This window comes from Pseudophryne corroboree, chromosome 2 (genome assembly GCF_028390025.1).
Source record: "Pseudophryne corroboree isolate aPseCor3 chromosome 2, aPseCor3.hap2, whole genome shotgun sequence".
Taxonomy (NCBI): Eukaryota; Metazoa; Chordata; class Amphibia; order Anura; family Myobatrachidae; genus Pseudophryne; species Pseudophryne corroboree.
The window spans coordinates 878728565-878748546 of NC_086445.1; the positions used below are offsets into that span (position 1 = coordinate 878728565).

The window sequence follows — 19982 nt, forward strand, 5'->3', positions numbered from 1 at the left end:
ATCACTTTAGACTATTCAGTTCCGGATTTGATGTCACAAACCCGCCCAGCGTTCGCCCAGCCACGCCTGCGTTTTTCCTGGCACGCCTGCGTTTTTCCGCACACTCCCTGAAAACGGTCAGTTGCCACCCAGAAATGCCCACTTCATGTCAATCACTCTGCGGCAAGCAGTGCGACTGAAATACATCGCTAGACCCTGTGCAAAACTACATCGTTCGTTGTGCCCGTACGTCGCGCGTGCGCATTGCGCCGCATACGCATGCGTAGAAGTGCCGTTTTTTAGTCTGATCGCTGCGCTGCGAACAAATTCAGCTAGCAATCAACTCGGAATGACCCCCTTAATCCAATCGTATGGTAAAAAGTTATATTGCTGAGAAAAAATGAAGAATAAAATGAACAATTGCAATGGGTATTGTAATATGGAAAAAGCTAAAAAAATCAAGTGCACTTAAAAAAATGGTGGGGTTGCTGTGTTCTGGGGGGGGGGGTCGGCTCCCCCCACTCCCACAGGTGCACAACTTACCATTCTGACGATAACGATGTCCTCTCTCCGGTCCCTGGTCCACGTGTGGAGATGTGTCCGGTCCCCCGAGACACATCCCATCAGCAGCACGCAGGGGATCTGTGTCCCCTGCGGAAGTGTGTGCGGGGCAGCGCTGGGGCAGTTGGTCTGCCCCCAGCGTTTGTCCGTGGGCAGGAGCGGCGGGTGTCCGGTGCAGGGATTACCCTCTTCCCTGCACCGGACCGGAGGCTGCGGGGTAGTTTAAATGTTGGCGCCCTCCGGGAGCCAATCGCGGCTCCCGGAGCGGCAGCCAATCAGAGAGGGACGCAGCGAGCCAATCGGCGCTCGCCGCGTCATAGGCCCCGCCCCCGGCATCTGACGTCAGACGCCGGGCGGGAGCCTGAAGAGAGGACGGCGTGCAGGAGCACAGAGAGAAGATACGCCGGGCGGGAGCCGAAGACAGCGCGCACGCGGAAGAGCGCGAAGAAGAGGAAAGCGGTCGGGCTCCTGAAGGAAGATGTCCAGCGGCAGCTGGACGCGGAGCAGCGGAGGCGACGCCGCTGGCCAGGACGGGTCAGCGGCAGAAGAGGACGCTGGAGTTCCCTGGAGCAGGTGGGGCCTCGGTGAGGCAACATTCACCCCCTCCCCTTTTCCTCCCTCGACCACCAGGGACGGGCACTAGGCCCGGGGCACAACTCAGGCACTAGGCCTGTTGCGCAGATAGGAGTTTGGGGGTCACCATTGGAGTAGGTGGTTTGGGCATTAGGCCCAAGCCACCACAAAGCGGCACAGTTAGGCGGGCATTAGGCCCGGGGGCATATCAGGCAATAGGCCTGCGGGGCATTAGAGGGCGTTAGGCCCTAGTGTATTTTGGCCAATTAGGGAATATTAAGGTGACCCTGGGCACAAGGCCCAGGTCACCCAACGGGCAACAAGTTAGGCGGGCGCTAGGCCCGTGGGTGAAGTCAGGCCTCTGGCCTGTGTGCAGCTAGGGGGCGCTAGGCCCAGTGAATAAGACCCCCGAGGTGAATAAAGGTGGCACTGGGCACTAGGGGCCCAGGCCACCCTGAGGTGTTAGGTAGGCAGGCCCGCTCAGCCTGAGCCCCTAAGAAGAGAGTACGGTAGGTGGGTGAGCTGTGCGGCCCCCACTACTGGGTGTTCTGAGTCGGGTAACTAAAGGGACCGTACCGTCGCTTGCATTGTGTATCGTGATGTATGTTACCGTGCGGGGCAAAGTGTGAGCTCGTTAAGTGTGTTTAGTTTGTTGCACCACACCCACAGAGCTAGTTCGAGGGCTCTGCCGTTGTAGTTAGTATAGGGTGTGCCACTAGGTAAGAATTAGGCCCTGCACGGCTGTTTGCTTGTTTGTTTACCTCCTTACAGGGACCTGTAAGAGAAGAAGACGTTCGCAGTGCGAAACTGACGGTGAGTAACATCTGTGTGCGTTTGTCCCTAGTCTGTCCCCGAGCGCCGGAATCGGGATTGCTCACGGACGTGAGAATCCTTTTCATCACACTACGTGCGAGAGCGCAAGTGTGTGAAATCTGGGTGGCTGAGGCTTTGTGCCGGTGATGACCATTCACCCAACCGGTGAAGGTCGCGGTCACCCCTGGGGTATCCCCTGTTCCAGTGGAAGAAGGGTCGATACCCCCTTTAAGGTAAACTATTCTCTCCTCAGCTCGGTCGTCAGTCAGCTCCGAGAGGGAATCGCCGTGTCCGGATCCGATTGAAGATTGCCAGGTCCGTTGAAGGTTCCGGTACCTGAAGGTGAGAGAGAGCGGCGCCTGGTGAGTACCGAAGCTACACCTGCACGGCAGCAGGCACCACACGCACCGCAGCCGCACCTCTCACACTTGGCGTAGTCGGCAGAATCAGAGAGACCGGATCACGGACACGATGTGGAACGCCACCAAGAAGACCTCCCTGCGGATGGCTCCGGAACAGACTCACCCACGGACGCGTGCGGACCAGAGCGACTGGGTGACGGTGTCTGGGGCAGACCTCCTGAAGATGGTGCAGCGGTCGGTCCAGCGTGGAAAGGAAGAGCGCCGGGAGAAGGGGCGCAAGAAAGCCGCTGTGATGCCCTGCAAGAAATGTCGGCAAACAGGGCACTTTGCCAGCGAGTGTACTTGGCGTGAGATGTCCCCAAAGAAGGTGGTCCAGGAAGCGGACCGAAGACGTCGGAAGGGCCAAGCGAAGAAGGAGACCTGGTGTTTGCTCTGCGGAAACTACGGGCATGAGCACAACAGTTGTCCCTGGGACGAAGAGTTGAGCGAAGGCGAGGTTGATCCCCGGTGCGAAAGTTGTGGAGATCCCCGACATCGGCTCCTGGAATGTCCATGGACGGAAGACAGGACGGACTACGAGGCCACGGTGAAGCAGATGACTGAGTCTCGTCAGCAACTTTGGGACCGGGTGGCTGCAGAGCCTGTGTGTACGCTCTGCGAGGCGAGAGGACATGCGCTTCCCGATTGTCCGTGGAATGAAGACCGGATGATTGCGGATGGTCGCGCCCAGAGATGGGAGGAGGAAACCAGGGAAATGGAGCGGAAGGCCTTGCTTGAAGTTAGTCCGCAGGTGCCCATTTCCTCTGAGCCGGAACCAACGGGTGAAGATTCCCCAGTGAAGGAGGTGGACCAGGAACCCGTCTTGGAGAAGGTGGCAGTGGCCCTCCCTTGTTGGAAGTGTCGGCGACCAGGACATGCGGCCAGTGAGTGCCCCTGGGAAGATGCCGCGGACCTACTCTGTCCCAAGAAAGTGACCCCAGTAAGGCAAAATCCTTTCCCGCATGAGGCGGAGGTGGACGACTGGGAGGTGAAGAGACCACGCTGCGAAGAAAAGCGTGAAGACCCAGTGACGGAGACGTCCGGAATCTCCCCGCGATGGAACCGTCCACGACCAGGACGTGCGGAACAGGAGTGTCCTGGGTACCAAAAGATGCCAGCGGAAGCGAAGGAGTACGCTGAGGAAGTCACGATGCCAGCGGAAGCGAAGGAGTACGCTGAGGAAGCAGAGGTGCCAGCGGAAGCGAAGAAGTACGCTGAGGAGGAAAATAATACCCCAGTCCAGATATCGGAGGAGGACTCGGACTACGGTGAGCTGTCCGCCGACGAATCCCTCCAAGAACAGATGGAGGACGACTCTGGCATCGGAAGCGCCGACGAGAGTGACTGGCAGGATCGGGTGGAGTCGTGCTCCCAGTTGAATGCCCTCCGTGAAGAGGAGGAGGTAGTCCTGGAGCAAGAATACCTGCCGGAAGTGCCGATATGGACGGACATACGGGGAGAGGATCGCGATGCCGTGGGAGGACCCATTCCAGAGGAAGACAGGGGACCTTTGGAGATGCCCCACGAGGAGATGCGGCAGACGGTGGTTGTTGCCCGGGAGGAAACGGATGCCCCGGAGGATTCCACTGTTGGGTGGTGGTCGGTACCACCCCCTGAAGACAGGGACGATGCCACAGGCGATCCGAAAGGCCAGGAGTGGGTGACTGTTGTCCCCGTGGAGGAAGAGTCCCCTTGGTGGCCAACATCGAGCGACCGTGAGGAGATGCCACTCCCCCAGAGGATCCGCCGATGGAGGTCAGGACGTAAGAGGAACCCGGAGCTGGAGGAGGAAGGGTGTGGGGTCACGGCCGGTCCAGGCTGGGCTCTCGAACACAACCTCGCTGGAGGGACCTCGGAATTCCCTGACCCGCGGACGATGGACGTCGTGGAGACCTTTGTAGGGACTACAAAGGAAAAAGGGGGGGGGGAAATGTGGAGATGTGTCCGGTCCCCCGAGACACATCCCATCAGCAGCACGCAGGGGATCTGTGTCCCCTGTGGAAGTGTGTGCGGGGCAGCGCTGGGGCAGTTGGTCTGCCCCCAGCGTTTGTCCGTGGGCAGGAGCGGCGGGTGTCCGGTGCAGGGATTACCCTCTTCTCTGCACCGGACCGGAGGCTGCGGGGTAGTTTAAATGTTGGCGCCCTCCGGGAGCCAATCGCGGCTCCCGGAGCGGCAGCCAATCAGAGAGGGACGCGGCGAGCCAATCGGCGCTCGCCGCGTCATAGGCCCCGCCCCCGGCGTCTGACGTCAGACGCCGGGCGGGAGCCTGAAGAGAGGACGGCGTGCAGGAGCGCAGAGAGATGATACGCCGGGCGGGAGCCGAAGACAGCGCGCGCGCGGAAGAGCGCGAAGAAGAGGAAAGCGGTCGGGCTCCTGAAGGAAGATGTCCAGCGGCGGCTGGACGCGGAGCAGCGGAGGCGACGCCGCTGGCCAGGACGGGTCAGCGGCAGAAGAGGACGCTGGAGTTCCCTGGAGCAGGTGAGGCCTCGGTGAGGCAACATTCACCCCCTCCCCTTTTCCTCCCTCGACCACCAGGGACGGGCACTAGGCCCGGGGCACAACTCAGGCACTAGGCCTGTTGCGCAGATAGGAGTTTGGGGGTCACCATTGGAGTAGGTGGTTTGGGCATTAGGCCCAAGCCACCACAAAGCGGCACAGTTAGGCGGGCATTAGGCCCGGGGGCATATCAGGCAATAGGCCTGTGGGGCATTAGAGGGCGTTAGGCCCTAGTGTATTTTGGCCAATTAGGGAATATTAAGGTGACCCTGGGCACAAGGCCCAGGTCACCCAACGGGCAACAAGTTAGGCGGGCGCTAGGCCCATGGGTGAAGTCAGGCCTCCGGCCTGTGTGCAGCTAGGGGGCGCTAGGCCCAGTGAATAAGACCCCCGAGGTGAATAAAGGTGGCACTGGGCACTAGGCCCAGGCCACCCTGAGGTGTTAGGTAGGCAGGCCCGCTCAGCCTGAGCCCCTAAGAAGAGAGTACGGTAGGTGGGTGAGCTGTGCGGCCCCCACTACTGGGTGTTCTGAGTCGGGTAACTAAAGGGACCGTACCGTCGCTTGCATTGTGTATCGTGATGTATGTTACCGTGCGGGGCAAAGTGTGAGCTCGTTAAGTGTGTTTAGTTTGTTGCACCACACCCACAGAGCTAGTTCGAGGGCTCTGCCGTTGTAGTTAGTATAGGGTGTGCCACTAGGTAAGAATTAGGCCCTGCACGGCTGTTTGCTTGTTTGTTTACCTCCTTACAGGGACCTGTAAGAGAAGAAGACGTTCGCAGTGCGAAACTGACGGTGAGTAACATCTGTGTGCGTTTGTCCCTAGTCTGTCCCCGAGCGCCGGAATCGGGATTGCTCACGGACGTGAGAATCCTTTTCATCACACTACGTGCGAGAGCGTGAGTGTGTGAAATCTGGGTGGCTGAGGCTTTGTGCCGGTGATGACCATTCACCCAACCGGTGAAGGTCGCGGTCACCCCTGGGGTATCCCCTGTTCCAGTGGAAGAAGGGTCGATACCCCCTTTAAGGTAAACTATTCTCTCCTCAGCTCGGTCGTCGGTCAGCTCCGAGAGGGAATCGCCGTGTCCGGATCCGATTGAAGATTGCCAGGTCCGTTGAAGGTTCCGGTACCTGAAGGTGAGAGAGAGCGGCGCCTGGTGAGTACCGAAGCTACACCTGCACGGCAGCAGGCACCACACGCACCGCAGCCGCACCTCTCACACACGTCTCGTTCGCTGCTCGGTTGCTCTCTCGTGTCAGCGTCCTCGATGCGGCTGTGCTGACGGAGACGCCGGGGAGCCTTTACAACTCCGGAACCGCTGAGCCTGTTGAGAACAGTGGCTTCCGGCGGTGCTGGGCTACTACCTGGACTACGCTGGCCCCCCCAGAACACAGCAACCCCACCGTTTTTTTAAGTTCACTTGATTTTTTTTCAGCTTTTTCCATATAACAATACCCATTACAATTGTTCGTTTTAGTCTTCATTTTTTGGGACTCAGCAATATAACTTTTTAGCATACGATTGGATTAAGACTGTACCTATTGCAAAACTCAATATCGTACAGGAGACATGCCTTTCTCCTCAGTCAAAAGGAATCCAATCCCCTTTGGGTTAATTCCTTTCTGACTGGCAACAGAATCAATTCCCCTTGATTTATTTCAGCAACGCATTGATACAGTTGCCATTTTCAAAGTGTTACATTGCATATTGCTATCTCTACCACATTTTTTTGTTTATTAAATATATGCATCATTGTCACACTGTTACATTGTTACATTTGTTAACCCCTAGCTTTACATACCTATCAAATCTGTCAGCGCGCTAGAACCCACATCCATACTTTGCTCATTACTATTCGCAAGGGCAGGGTACCCCAAAGATTACATAATATAACAAATCCATACAGGAGCGCTATATCTCTGTACTACCTATAATTATAAATTATAAAGTATCAATAATGAGAAACACTTTACTGTTAAAACGGTGATGAATTCTGAATCCTTCTGTTCCAAGAGTATGTTAAGAGGAAAAAAAAAGTGCAATACGCATAATTGTGCAGTACATTCCACAGGTTTAGCACATAAGGGTGAATTCAATTTTTTCTCCCTGCGGCCGCCACTAGGTGGCGCCCAACGGAGCAATTCAATTGTTACTCCATTTGGATGCGCTGAGCCGCGGGAAGACTCATTTCAGCTCGCAGCCCCACTGCTGGCGAGTTGAAAATTGCATAAAGTGACCCATTTGGGAGCACAAATGGCATTTTTCGCTATCACACCCATTAGTATAGGTGGGTTTAGCTGCTTTACATGGCTAAATCCGACATGAATGGGTGCAGTCGGAGCAATAATGGGCATAAATTGAATTATCGCCCCTGCGATCTCCCGTAGCTTAGATGGGAGATCAGGCTGCAATAATAATTGAACTCCACCATAGAACCACTAAAAGAATATTCCACGTTTTACATCTTCAAACAACAACCATTCAGTTAACATTCATTCCCTGAAACGTTTGAGCCAATACAGAGAGATTTTATTGTGACAACCATACAATAGTGTTTTTGTAATCACTGTACAATATACATATATATATTGAGCCTTTTTGTGACTGCCATGCAATACAAAGAGAATTTTTGGGTGCAGATTCAATTGTTTTCGGTGTCTAAAAAATCCTGTTTAAACGGGGATTGTTTAGACGTCCAAATAATTGTCACATTTCAAGTGATGTTTGGGCGTCAATCAGTGGCGTAACTAGAAATTTATCTCCCCCAAGCCAAAAAATTCTTCGGTGCCCCCCCCCCCCCATCCCCCATAATTGGGAGCGATAAAGGGGTAAATATGCGCGTGCCGAAGGCGCGCGCAGCAAAAAAAAGGGGGCGTGGCTTCGTTGGAATGGGCGTGGCTTCGTTGGAATGGGCGTGGCATTGCAGGAAAAGACTACCTTATACCCCAGTTTTGCAACCTGCACGCCCAGACGTTAGCCACCACAGGAAAGAAAAATAATCCTGATTCATGCCCCTTACATTATTTGTCATTTTTCCTCCTTATAGTAATGCCCAGTATACATTATTCCACATACTGCAATGGCCCTTAGACATTATGCCACACACAATAATGCACATGACACAATATGCACACACCATAATGCCCCCGACACATTATGCCACACACTATAATGCCTGTGACACATTATGACAGGAATCGCAATGCCCGTTATACATTATGCTACACACTGCACTGCCCCTGATACATTATAGCACATACAATGTCTGTGACACATTATGACACACACTGCAATGTCCGTGATACATTATACCACACACTGCAATGCCCGATACATTATAGCACATACAATGCCTGTGACACATTATGCCACACACTGCAATGACCTTGAGACATTATACCACAATGCCCGTGATATAGTATACCATACACCGTAATGCCTGTGACACATATCGCAATGCCCGTTATACCCTATGCCACACACCGCAATGCCCGTTATATATTATGCCACACTGCAATGACCCTGAGACATTATACCACATACCACAATGCCCGTGATATAGTATACCACACACCGTAATGCCTGACACATTATGACACACACCGCAATGTCCGTGATACATTATGCCACACACTGCAATGACCCTGAGACATTATACCACATATCACAATGACCGCGATATAGTATACCATACACCGTAATGCCTGTGACACATTATGACACACCGCAATGTCTGTGATACATTATGCCACACACCGTTATGCCCATTACACATTAAGTCCTACAGTAAGGCTTCTAATTACTTTTCAATTACCTGCTAGTTGTCAGGGGTTTCATGCACTGGGTGTCATGCTCGTTGCCAGGGGTTTCATGCTCTTGGTTCCATGCACGGTGCCAGGGGTTTTCATGCTCAGGGTGTCATGCTCGTTGCCAGGGGTTTCATGCACTGGGTGTCATGCTCGTTGCCAGGGGTTTCATGCACTGGGTGTCATGCTCGTTGCCAGGGGTTTCATGCACTGGGTGTCATGCTCGTTGCTAGGAGGTAGTCCTTGTTGCCAGGGCTGTGCTCCCAGTGCCACATATGTCCCCAGTGCCAGATATTCCCCCACGGTGCCAGGTACTCACATGCCCCCAGTGCCAAATATAGCCCCCCCCATGTGCCAGGTACACATATACCCCCCCAGTGCCACATATGCCCCCAGTGCCAGATATTCCCCCACAGTGCCACATATGCCCCCAGTGCCAGATATTCCCCCACAGTGCCACATATGCCCCCAGTGCCAGATATTCCCCCCCCAGTGCTATATATGCCCCCAGTGCCACATATGCCCCAGTGCCAGATATTCCCCCCCAGTGCCACATATGCCCCCAGTGCCAGATATTCCCCCCCCCCCGGTGCCACATATTTCCCCCCCCCAGTGCCACATATGCCCCAGTGCCAGATATCCCCCGCCCCGTGCCATATATGTCCCCAGTGCCAGATATTTCCCCCAGTGCCATATATGTCCCCAGTGCCAGATATTAACAACCCCCCCCCTCCCTGCCAAATTTGCCCCCAGTGCCAGATATCCCCCTCCCCCCAGTGCCAGATATGCCCCCTCAGTGCGTGTCGTCCCCCCCCTTCCTCCGCCGCCGCTCCCCCGCTCCCCTGCTGTTAGGAGGGACACGGAGGCACAGCGCACGCCTCCCTGTGTCCCTCCTGGGTCTCCGGCGGCCGCGGGTCACTCTAATAAAGGAAGTGCTCACGAACGGCACTTCCTTTATGAGACCCGCGGCCGCTGGAGACCCAGGAGGGACACAGGGAGGCGTGCGCTGTGCCTCCGTGTCCCTCCTAACAGCAGGGGAGGGAACGAGACCGCAGACTGACATGCGGACGCTCGTCCGCATGTCAGTCTGCACTAAATCAGTGGCGCCCCCGCAGCCCCTCGCCCCCAAGCCACCGCGAGGACTGCGGGGGCAGTAGTTACGCCACTGGCGTCAATGCACAATGTGCATGTCTCGGACAGACAGGGTTTTGCTCCGTAAAACAGTTAAACCCATCTAAAGCCTATCTTTGGCCGTTCAAATTAGCGCACATTTCTCCTCACACCTCAACAGGCTGCAAGAAGAAATATCAGTCCTGAGGTTACTGGGCATCTAAACAGAGCAGCAATTGAATTGATCCATTTGCGCCACAAAGTGGTAGCTGCAGAGTAAAACAATTTTGTTAACCATACAAAACAATGTGTCTACCATACAAAACAGAGAGGGTGATTTCCCAAACTGAACAGAAAATGAATACATGGGTGAGATACATCAAGACTTCTAAGGTGCCTATAGCAACCCAACAGGATTCTGTCATTTTATAAAAAAAGTGCTGAATAGGCATCCCTGGGCCTTCACTTGCAACACCCAGCTCCTTCTGCTTTGTTGTCATATTTGTTTGTTATTGACTGTAAAACTTGTTTGAAAAGCTTAAAGTCTGACCTGTCAAAAGTATAAATGAAACTTAACGAGTAACCATTGGCACTATTTGTGATACCGTTTTGATAAATTATGGTAATAAGTTATTTTTTATCTTTGTGATTAGTGGCAATACAGATTATTTATATATTACCACAAAGAGCCATTTATGCTATATTGATCCCGGTATCTTTGACATGGATTTCAGAAATAAAATGAATAAAACCCCATACATTTACAAAATGACTTATTGGGGCCGATTCAATTGTTTTTCCCTGCCTCTACCACCAGGGGGTGCACAACGCCAAGGCATGGGGCTGACCTTTTTTCTCACAGCTCCTGAGGTGCGAGAAAAAATGTGTGGAAACTCACTTTGGGCCCGTTTGGACGCCCAAAGCAGGATGTTTAGATGAGTTTAGCCGTTTAGGCTGATAAACCCGGTCTGTTTGGGCGCGACATGCGTGATGTGCATGGGCAGTGAAACACAACTAAATAGTGACAATTGTTTGGGCGTCTAAAAAGACCATTTTAGACTTGATTTTTAGTAGCCCAAAACAATTGAATCGTTGACTATTATATATTAATCACTTCATGATGCTAGTTTACACATGTAGTATCAAAATAACATTGCTATAAAAGATAGTTTATAATGATAAATAATATTTTTTTAAATGTCAATTGTCAGACTTGTGATTGCATAACTTATTTGTTTTGTATAGTGCTGCAAGCTTCCCACATGGATGCACTGCTTCCGAGAAGCTACAGATGTGAAGAAGACCAACCAGAATACAATGCAAAGTAGGTGACTTTCAGCCATGACACTTTAGTTTAAGCGGCATATTTGGCTCTGCAGTATTGTAGAACTACCAAGCACAGAATGTCCTGCCAGAGGGCAAGCTGAAGCTTGTAGCCATAAGCTGTGTACACATGGTGAGATAAATCTGTACGAATTTGACTATAAAGTGCATATCTCAAGGTGTTAGGCAGCTTGCGATACAGATTCGATCCCGATGCGCACTCCCGTGGGGTCGGTATTGCAAGGCTAGATAGACTGTGTAGGAAAGTCAATCTTGACTATCTAGTGTACTATCTAGTACAAAGTATAGTCAAAATTGTCACTTAGTCAAAACCGTACATAGACAAAATCTGTACTATCTGTGCTATCTGGGCTCTGGGGGAGTTATTTATTTATTAACAGTTTCTTATGTAGCGCAGCAAATTCCGTTGCACTTTACAATTGGAAATAAAAATGATATAACAAAACTGGGTAATATCAAACAGTCATAGAGGTAGGAAGGCCCTGCTCGCAAGCTTACAATTTATACAGCGCTGCGGAATATGTGTGCGCTATATAAATAACTGGTACTAATAATTAAAAAAAAAAAATATAGGGAAATAGGCATGGATACACAAGGACAGGTGCTATCTATTGCATAGTTGTCCACCAGATTGCAAAGGTTCTTGGTGGGCTCTATGATATGGTCATACAGCAATGATGAACCGGTGTCGAGAGGAAGGATGAGAAGACACGTGAGGATATGTGTGGACTGTGCAGAGTGTGTCACAACTGAGGGCCTGAGCTGACGGGAGGCAGCCTCAGTTGTAGGGGCTGAGATGTACCGGAACCTGGGAGGTTGTATCAGACCCCTGGACATGTAAGTAACATGAATAATAACTGCCCGAAGGCGTGACCACGACAACTTGGATAAAAGTCAATGATGTTTATTATGACAACTCCGCAACACAGCAGCAGTAAAAGAAAACGTAAAAGTCAGCAAAGAATAAATACAGTTCCTGGGTACTACAGGATGGCAGGAGCCACAGGGCACTGGTAGTGTGAGATAGTTCTTATGATCTTCTAGATGGAAAGTCCTTACCAGGCCCGACTGTAGCAATGGAGATAACCCAGGATTGTGCCAGCTGGTGTTCCAGGAAAAGCTGGGTTGCTGAAGATAAAACAGCTGCTGTGGATACTGGCTGGAACCAGACTGTTGTTAGCACGGAGTGGATACTGGCTGGAACCAGTTAAATAATAAATGAACTTGGGAGCGATGAAATATGAACTGAAATGTAGAACTTGAGAGCGGAGAAATAATAATACCGGTGGAGAGTGGTAAAGTGTAGAAAGGACACCGGCCCTTTAAGGGAAGCTGTACTCTGCTGGAAGCTGAGCTGGAAGCAGGTAATGTTGTAGCTGGAAACAGATGAATCCACAATGGATTGGAGAGTCAGGCTACACCGCAGGTGGAATGCTGGTGCGGGTCTCTATGGAGGAAGTCTTGAGACAGGAGCTGGAACCTGGAAGACAATCACAGGAGAGAGACAAACAGGAACTAGGTTTGACAACCAAAGCACTGACGCCTTCCTTGCTCAGGCACAGTGTATTTATACCTGCAGCAAGGAAGGGATTGGCTAGGCAATTATGCAGATTATCAATACTGAGAACAGATTGGTGGAAATGATCAGCTGACAGAATCCAAGATGGCTGCGCCCATGCAGACACTTGGAGGGAAGTTTGGTTTGTAATCCATGTGGTAATGAAAACAGTAATGGCGGCGCCGGCCACCGGAGACAGGAGGCGCCAGGCTGACAGATGCACATCCAACCACGCGGACACAGCGGAGGCCGCGGCTGACGTAATCGCCACTCAGACACTCTGCATGCAGAAGTTCAGGGACGGCGGCGGAGGCCGCGGGAGACGCCATGCCAGGTGTAATATGGCGTCCACTGTGACAGCGTCCCAGAGTGACAGGAGAGGATACAGGAATGTACACATCAGGATAACAGATGGAATCCGGTCCTGGAGCGCTGAGCCAGCCTTAGGAGGCATCTGATGGGTAAGAAATGGCGTCCAGATACCCGGATCGTGACAGCAGCACCCCCCCCCCCCTTTAGGAGTGGCCCCAGGACACTTCTTTGGCTTTTGAGGAAACTTGGAATGGAATCTCCGGACCAAGGCAGGAGCATGGACATCAGAAGCATTGGTCCATGAACGTTCCTCAGGACCATAACCTTTCCAGTCAATAAGATATTGTAGTTGACCGTAACGGTGACGTGAGTCCAGGATCTTGGCCACTTCATACTCAACGCCTCGTTGAGTTTGGACTTTCGGAGTTGGAGGAAGTGAGGAATGAAACCGATTCAAGATCAGCGGTTTCAACAGGGAAACATGGAATGTCCTGGGTATTTTTAAGAAGGGAGGCAACTGGAGTCTGTAAGCAACAGGATTGATGACTTGTTCAATCTTGAAAGGACCGATATAGCGAGGTGCAAACTTCATACTGGGAACTCTTAACCTCAAATTCTTCGTGGATAACCATACCCGATCACCCACCTTGAGAGCAGGAACTGCTCGACGCTTCTTATCCGCAAACTTCTTGTACCTGAACGATGCCTTGAGCAGAGCTGATCGTACGCTCTTCCAGATATTGGCAAACTGATGCAAGGTGATATCCACTGCGGGAACAGAAGTTGCTGGAAGCGGTTGGAACTCAGGGACTTTAGGGTGGAATCCAAAGTTAGTGAAGAATGGTGTTGAAGCAGATGAAGAATGATACTGGTTGTTATGACAGAACTCGGCCCAGGGAAGTAATTGAACCCAGTCATCTTGAGAGGAGGACACATAGATGCGGAGGAAGGCCTCCAAGTCCTGATTCACCCTCTCGGTTTGACCATTGGTCTGAGGATGGTAAGCCGTGGAAAACTTTAGCTTGACTTGGAGGACTTGACATAAACTTCGCCAGAATTTGGCTGTGAATTGAACTCCTCGATCTGAGATAATTTCTTCAGGAAGACCGTGGAGTCGGAAGATCTCTTGTATGAATACTTGAGCCAACTTGGAAGCTGACGGAAGACCGGTGAGAGGAATGAAGTGTGCCATCTTGGTGAACCGGTCAACTACCACCCAGATGGTATTGAACTTGTTGCACATGGGTAAGTCTGTAATGAAATCCATCGACAAGTGGGTCCATGGTCGACGGGGAACGGATAGTGGAACCAGTTGCCCCGCAGGCGACTGGCGGGATACTTTATGTTGGGCACACTTTGGGCAAGATGCAATAAACTCCAAGACGTCCTTTTTCAGAGTTGGCCACCAATAGGACCTAGAGATAAACTCCAGGGTTTTTTGGATACCTGTATGTCCGGCAAAACGGGAAGCATGGGCCCAATGCATGAGCTTCTTCCTTAGCATCGGCTTCACAAAACTTTTCCCTGATGGGGGCATAGAGTCCATCCCTACCGTGGAGAATGCCAACGGATTTATAATAGGATGCTTGTCTGAAGACTCTGACTCATTTTCTTGCTCCCATGAGCGGGAAAGGGCATCGGCCTTGCGATTCTGAGAGCCCGGACAGAACTGGAGTTTAAAGTCGAACCTGGAAAAGAAAAGTGCCCATCTGGCCTGACGAGGGTTGAGACATTGTGCGCCCTTCAGGTATAAAAGGTTCTTGTGGTCTGTAAGTATGGTGATTGAATGAGAAGCTCCCTCCAACAGATACCTCCACTCTTCTAGAGCGAGCTTGATGGCTAGCAACTCCTGGTCGCCAATGGCATAGTTGCGCTCAGCTGGGGAGAACTTCCGGGAGAAGAAACTGCAAGGGTGTAAATGGCCATCTTTAGCCCTCTGAGATAACACCGCTCCTACTCCAACGGAGGAGGCATCCACCTCTAAGATGAAAGGAGAGTCGATGTCAGGCTGTTTCAGAACAGGCGCAGAGATGAACCTTTGTTTTAAAAGATGAAATGCTTGCATGGCTTCTTCAGACCACTTGGACGGGTTAGCACCCTTCTTAGTGAAAGCAGTAATAGGCGCCACAATGGTGGAAAAGTCTCGTATAAACTTTCGGTAATAGTTGGCGAACCCTAAGAACCTCTGGACCCCTTTGAGGGTTAAGGGTACCGGCCAATTTTGGATTGCTTGTAGTTTCTCAGGATCCATCTCTAGTCCGGAACCGGACACAATGTACCCTAGAAACGGAATGGACTTGACTTCAAAGACGCATTTTTCTAATTTGCAATAGAGATGATTGACACGGAGACGGGACAGAACCTCTTTAACCCAAAAACGATGTTCCTCTAAATCGTTGGCAAAAATGAGGATATCGTCTAGATAGACCACGACATGACGGTAAAGAATGTCTCTGAAGATCTCATTGACAAAATGCTGGAAGACAGCTGGAGCATTGCTCAATCCGAAGGGCATGACGAGGTACTCATAATGTCCGTCACGGGTGTTAAAGGCGGTCTTCCACTCGTCACCCTCACGGATCCGGATGAGATTGTATGCACCTCGCAAGTCCAGCTTTGTAAAGATGGTAGCTCCGCTAACTCTGTCAAAGAGCTCAGTAATCAGGGGTAAAGGATAACGGTTCTTGATGGTAATGTCGTTCAAACCTCTGTAGTCGATGCACGGCCGCAGACCACCATCTTTCTTTTTTACAAAAAAGAAGCCTGCGCCGGCTGGAGAAGAAGAAGGTCGAATGAACCCCTTTGCTAGGTTCTCTTTAATATATTTCTCCATAGAATGCGTCTCAGGCAGAGACAACGGATAAGTTCGGCCTCGAGGTGGAACCTTCCCTGGAACGAGATCAATCGGACAGTCCCATTCTCTATGAGGAGGAAGGATATCAGCAGAAGCTTTACTGAACACATCCGTGAAATCTTGATATGGAGGAGGAGGAACATCAGACGACCTGGGGGAGGAAGAACAGACAGGCAATACTTTAAACAAACATGTCTCAGCACAGGAGGAACCCCATGCCAGGATTTGCGTAGTCGTCCAATCAATTGTAGGATTGTGAAGATGGAGCCATGGAAGGCCCAGGACCACAGGATGTGTGGCTCTTGGAATCACTAAAAAAGAAATAAGTTCGGAATGAAGAACTCCCACTCTCAGACGAACTGGTAGAGTCCTTAAAGAAATAACTGCATCAAAAATTTTGCTGCCATCCACGGCAGTTAAAGAAATGGACGAAGGAAGTCTCTCGGTGGGTAGGGACCACCGTTTAACATAGGCTTCGGTAATAAAGTTCCCAGCTGCTCCGGAATCAAGGAGGGCAATGACGTTCCGATAACGTTGAGCAACTTGAAGCGAGACTGGGAGATTACAATCTTGAGGAGATGGAGAGGAGATCATTACTCCTAGCCGGCCCTCTCCTTGGCGAGCTAGGATTTAGAGTTTCCCGGACGTTTGGGACAGGCATTAATGGTGTGAGACGGAGCTGCACAATAGAGACAGAGAAACTCGGAGAGACATCTTCTGCGCTCAGCAGGAGTTAAACGGGAACGGCCAAGTTGCATGGGCTCATCTTTAGATGGTGACAGTTGACGAGGAGGAGGAGCAGAAGATTTTGGAGCAGATGATCTTCCACGCTCAGTTGCTCTCTCTCTGAAACGTAAATCAACTTTCGTGCAGAGTGAGATTAGCTCATCTAACTTAGAAGGTAAGTCTCTGGTAGCTAACTCATCTTTAATACGCTCAGATAAGCCATGCCAGAATGCAGCATACAGGGCCTCGTCGTTCCATGCCAGTTCGGATGCCAGGATCTGGAACTGTATCAGATATTGTCCTACAGTACGTGACCCCTGGCGTAAACGGAGAATCTCGGATGAAGCTGAGGTTACCCGGCCTGGCTCGTCGAAGATGCGCCTGAATGTTGACACGAAGGCAGTGTAGGAAGATAGCAGGGTGTCGGACCTCTCCCATAACGGTGATGCCCAATCAAGGGCTGAGCCACTGAGAAGAGAAATAATGTAGGCAATTTTTGTACGGTCACTGGGAAAATTGCCAGGTTGTAGCTCAAACTGAATCTCACACTGGTTGAGAAATCCCCTGCAGAATCTTGGAGATCCGTCAAATTTTGCTGGCGTTGGAAGATGAAGACGTGGAGCAGAAATGGGTAAGGTGGGTGGGGTTATAGCTGGGGTCACTGTGGTTGACGCACCAGACGCGCCTGATCCACGGAGAGTTGTCTGAATCCCATCCAGCCGAGTAGAGAGATCCTGGAGACAGCGGATGATGTGGCCCTGTGCAGCCTCCTGATGTTCTAGTCGGGCTGCCAGTTCTTGCATCGGCCTGGCCGCTTGATCCTGGTCTCCAGCTGGATTCATTAGGTCAGTGCTTACTGTCACAACTGAGGGCCTGAGCTGACGGGAGGCAGCCTCAGTTGTAGGGGCTGAGATGTACCGGAACCTGGGAGGTTGTATCAGACCCCTGGACATGTAAGTAACATGAATAATAACTGCCCGAAGGCGTGACCACGACAACTTGGATAAAAGTCAATGATGTTTATTATGACAACTCCGCAACACAGCAGCAGTAAAAGAAAACGTAAAAGTCAGCAAAGAATAAATACAGTTCCTGGGTACTACAGGATGGCAGGAGCCACAGGGCACTGGTAGTGTGAGATAGTTCTTATGATCTTCTAGATGGAAAGTCCTTACCAGGCCCGACTGTAGCAATGGAGATAACCCAGGATTGTGCCAGCTGGTGTTCCAGGAAAAGCTGGGTTGCTGAAGATAAAACAGCTGCTGTGGATACTGGCTGGAACCAGACTGTTGTTAGCACGGAGTGGATACTGGCTGGAACCAGTTAAATAATAAATGAACTTGGGAGCGATGAAATATGAACTGAAATGTAGAACTTGAGAGCGGAGAAATAATAATACCGGTGGAGAGTGGTAAAGTGTAGAAAGGACACCGGCCCTTTAAGGGAAGCTGTACTCTGCTGGAAGCTGAGCTGGAAGCAGGTAATGTTGTAGCTGGAAACAGATGAATCCACAATGGATTGGAGAGTCAGGCTACACCGCAGGTGGAATGCTGGTGCGGGTCTCTATGGAGGAAGTCTTGAGACAGGAGCTGGAACCTGGAAGACAATCACAGGAGAGAGACAAACAGGAACTAGGTTTGACAACCAAAGCACTGACGCCTTCCTTGCTCAGGCACAGTGTATTTTTACCTGCAGCAAGGAAGGGATTGGCTAGGCAATTATGCAGATTATCAATACTGAGAACAGATTGGTGGAAATGATCAGCTGACAGAATCCAAGATGGCTGCGCCCATGCAGACACTTGGAGGGAAGTTTGGTTTGTAATCCATGTGGTAATGAAAACAGTAATGGCGGCGCCGGCCACCGGAGACAGGAGGCGCCAGGCTGACAGATGCACATCCAACCACGCGGACACAGCGGAGGCCGCGGCTGACGTAATCGCCACTCAGACACTCTGCATGCAGAAGTTCAGGGACGGCGGCGGAGGCCGCGGGAGACGCCATGCCAGGTGTAATATGGCGTCCACTGTGACAGCGTCCCAGAGTGACAGGAGAGGATACAGGAATGTACACATCAGGATAACAGATGGAATCCGGTCCTGGAGCGCTGAGCCAGCCTTAGGAGGCATCTGATGGGTAAGAAATGGCGTCCAGATACCCGGATCGTGACAGAGTGGATGCAATTTGATAGGAAGGTTTATGAAAGTTACGTGGGCGGTTCTGGAATTTGATACGCTTGCCTGAAGAGGTGAGTTTTCAGGGAACGCTTGAAGGTTTGGAGAATAGAGGAGAGTCTTATTGTATGTGGTAGGGCATTCCACAGAGTGGGTGCAGCCCGATGAAAGTCCTGCAATCGTGAGTGGGAGCGAGTAAAGACTGTGGATGAGAGACGCAGATCTTGTGAAGAGCGAAGAGGTCAGGTTGGGAGATATTTTGAGATAAGAGAAATGTTGTACATTGGTATAGTTTGGTTAATGGCCTTGTGTGTGAATAAAAGTATTTTGTATTGAATACGGTAGAATACAGGTAACCAATGGAGGGACTGACAGAGTGGATCTGCAGACGATGAACGTCTAGCGAGGAAGATTAGCCTCGCAGCTGCATTCTGAATGGATTGTAGTGGTGAGAGTCTCGTTTTGGGAAGACCAGTTAGGAGACTATTGCAATAATCAATGCGGGAGATAATGAGAGCATGGATTAGAGTTTTAGCAGTGTCTTGTGTAAGGTATGGTCATATTTTGGATATATTTTTTAGATGCATGTAGCATGATTTTGAGACAGATTGAATGTAGGGAACAAAGGACAGATCAGAGTCAAGGATGACACCTAGGCAGCGAGCTTGTGGGGTAGGGTAGATTGTCAAGTTTTCAACAGTGATAGAGATATCAGATTGGTACCTACTATTGGCTGGTGGAAATATAATGAACTCTGTCTTTGAAATATTAAGTTTGAGGTGGCGAGAGGTCATCCAAGATTAAATGGGAGATATGCATTCAGTGACACGGCCCAGTACAGATAGGGACAAATCAGGGGAGGATAGGTAGATTTGAGTATCATCTGCGTACAGATGATAGTGAAATCCAAAAGAGCTGATTAGTTTACCAAGAGATGAGGTATAGATAGAGAAAAGCAGAGGACCCAAGACTGAGTCTTGCGGTACTCCAACTGAAAGAGGTAGCGAAGAGGAGGTAGATTCAGAAAAGCGAACACTGAAGGAGTGATTAGATAGGTAGGATAGGAACCAATAAAGGGCTGTGTCTTTAAGACCTAGGGATTGTAGTGTTTGTATAAGAAGAGAGTGGTCAACAGTGTCAAAGGCAGCAGATAGATCTAGAAGTATAAGTAGTGAGTAATGGCCTTTAGACTTCGTAGTGACCAAATCATTATCCACTTTAGTCAGTGCTGTCTCTGTGGAGTGTTGGGAATGGAAGCCTGACTAAAGTGGGTCCAA

General features: G+C 50.9%; 1 long non-coding RNA gene across 1 annotated transcript in view; it reads left to right on the forward strand.

Annotated features, from left to right (window-relative positions):
• LOC135051347 (uncharacterized) overlaps positions 1-19982 on the forward strand; it is a 182084-nt gene that overhangs the window by 132439 nt on the left and 29663 nt on the right. The window contains exon 2 of the long non-coding RNA XR_010242197.1: positions 10984-11062. This is a non-coding gene — a long non-coding RNA (uncharacterized LOC135051347). The remainder of the gene's footprint in view (positions 1-10983; positions 11063-19982) is intronic.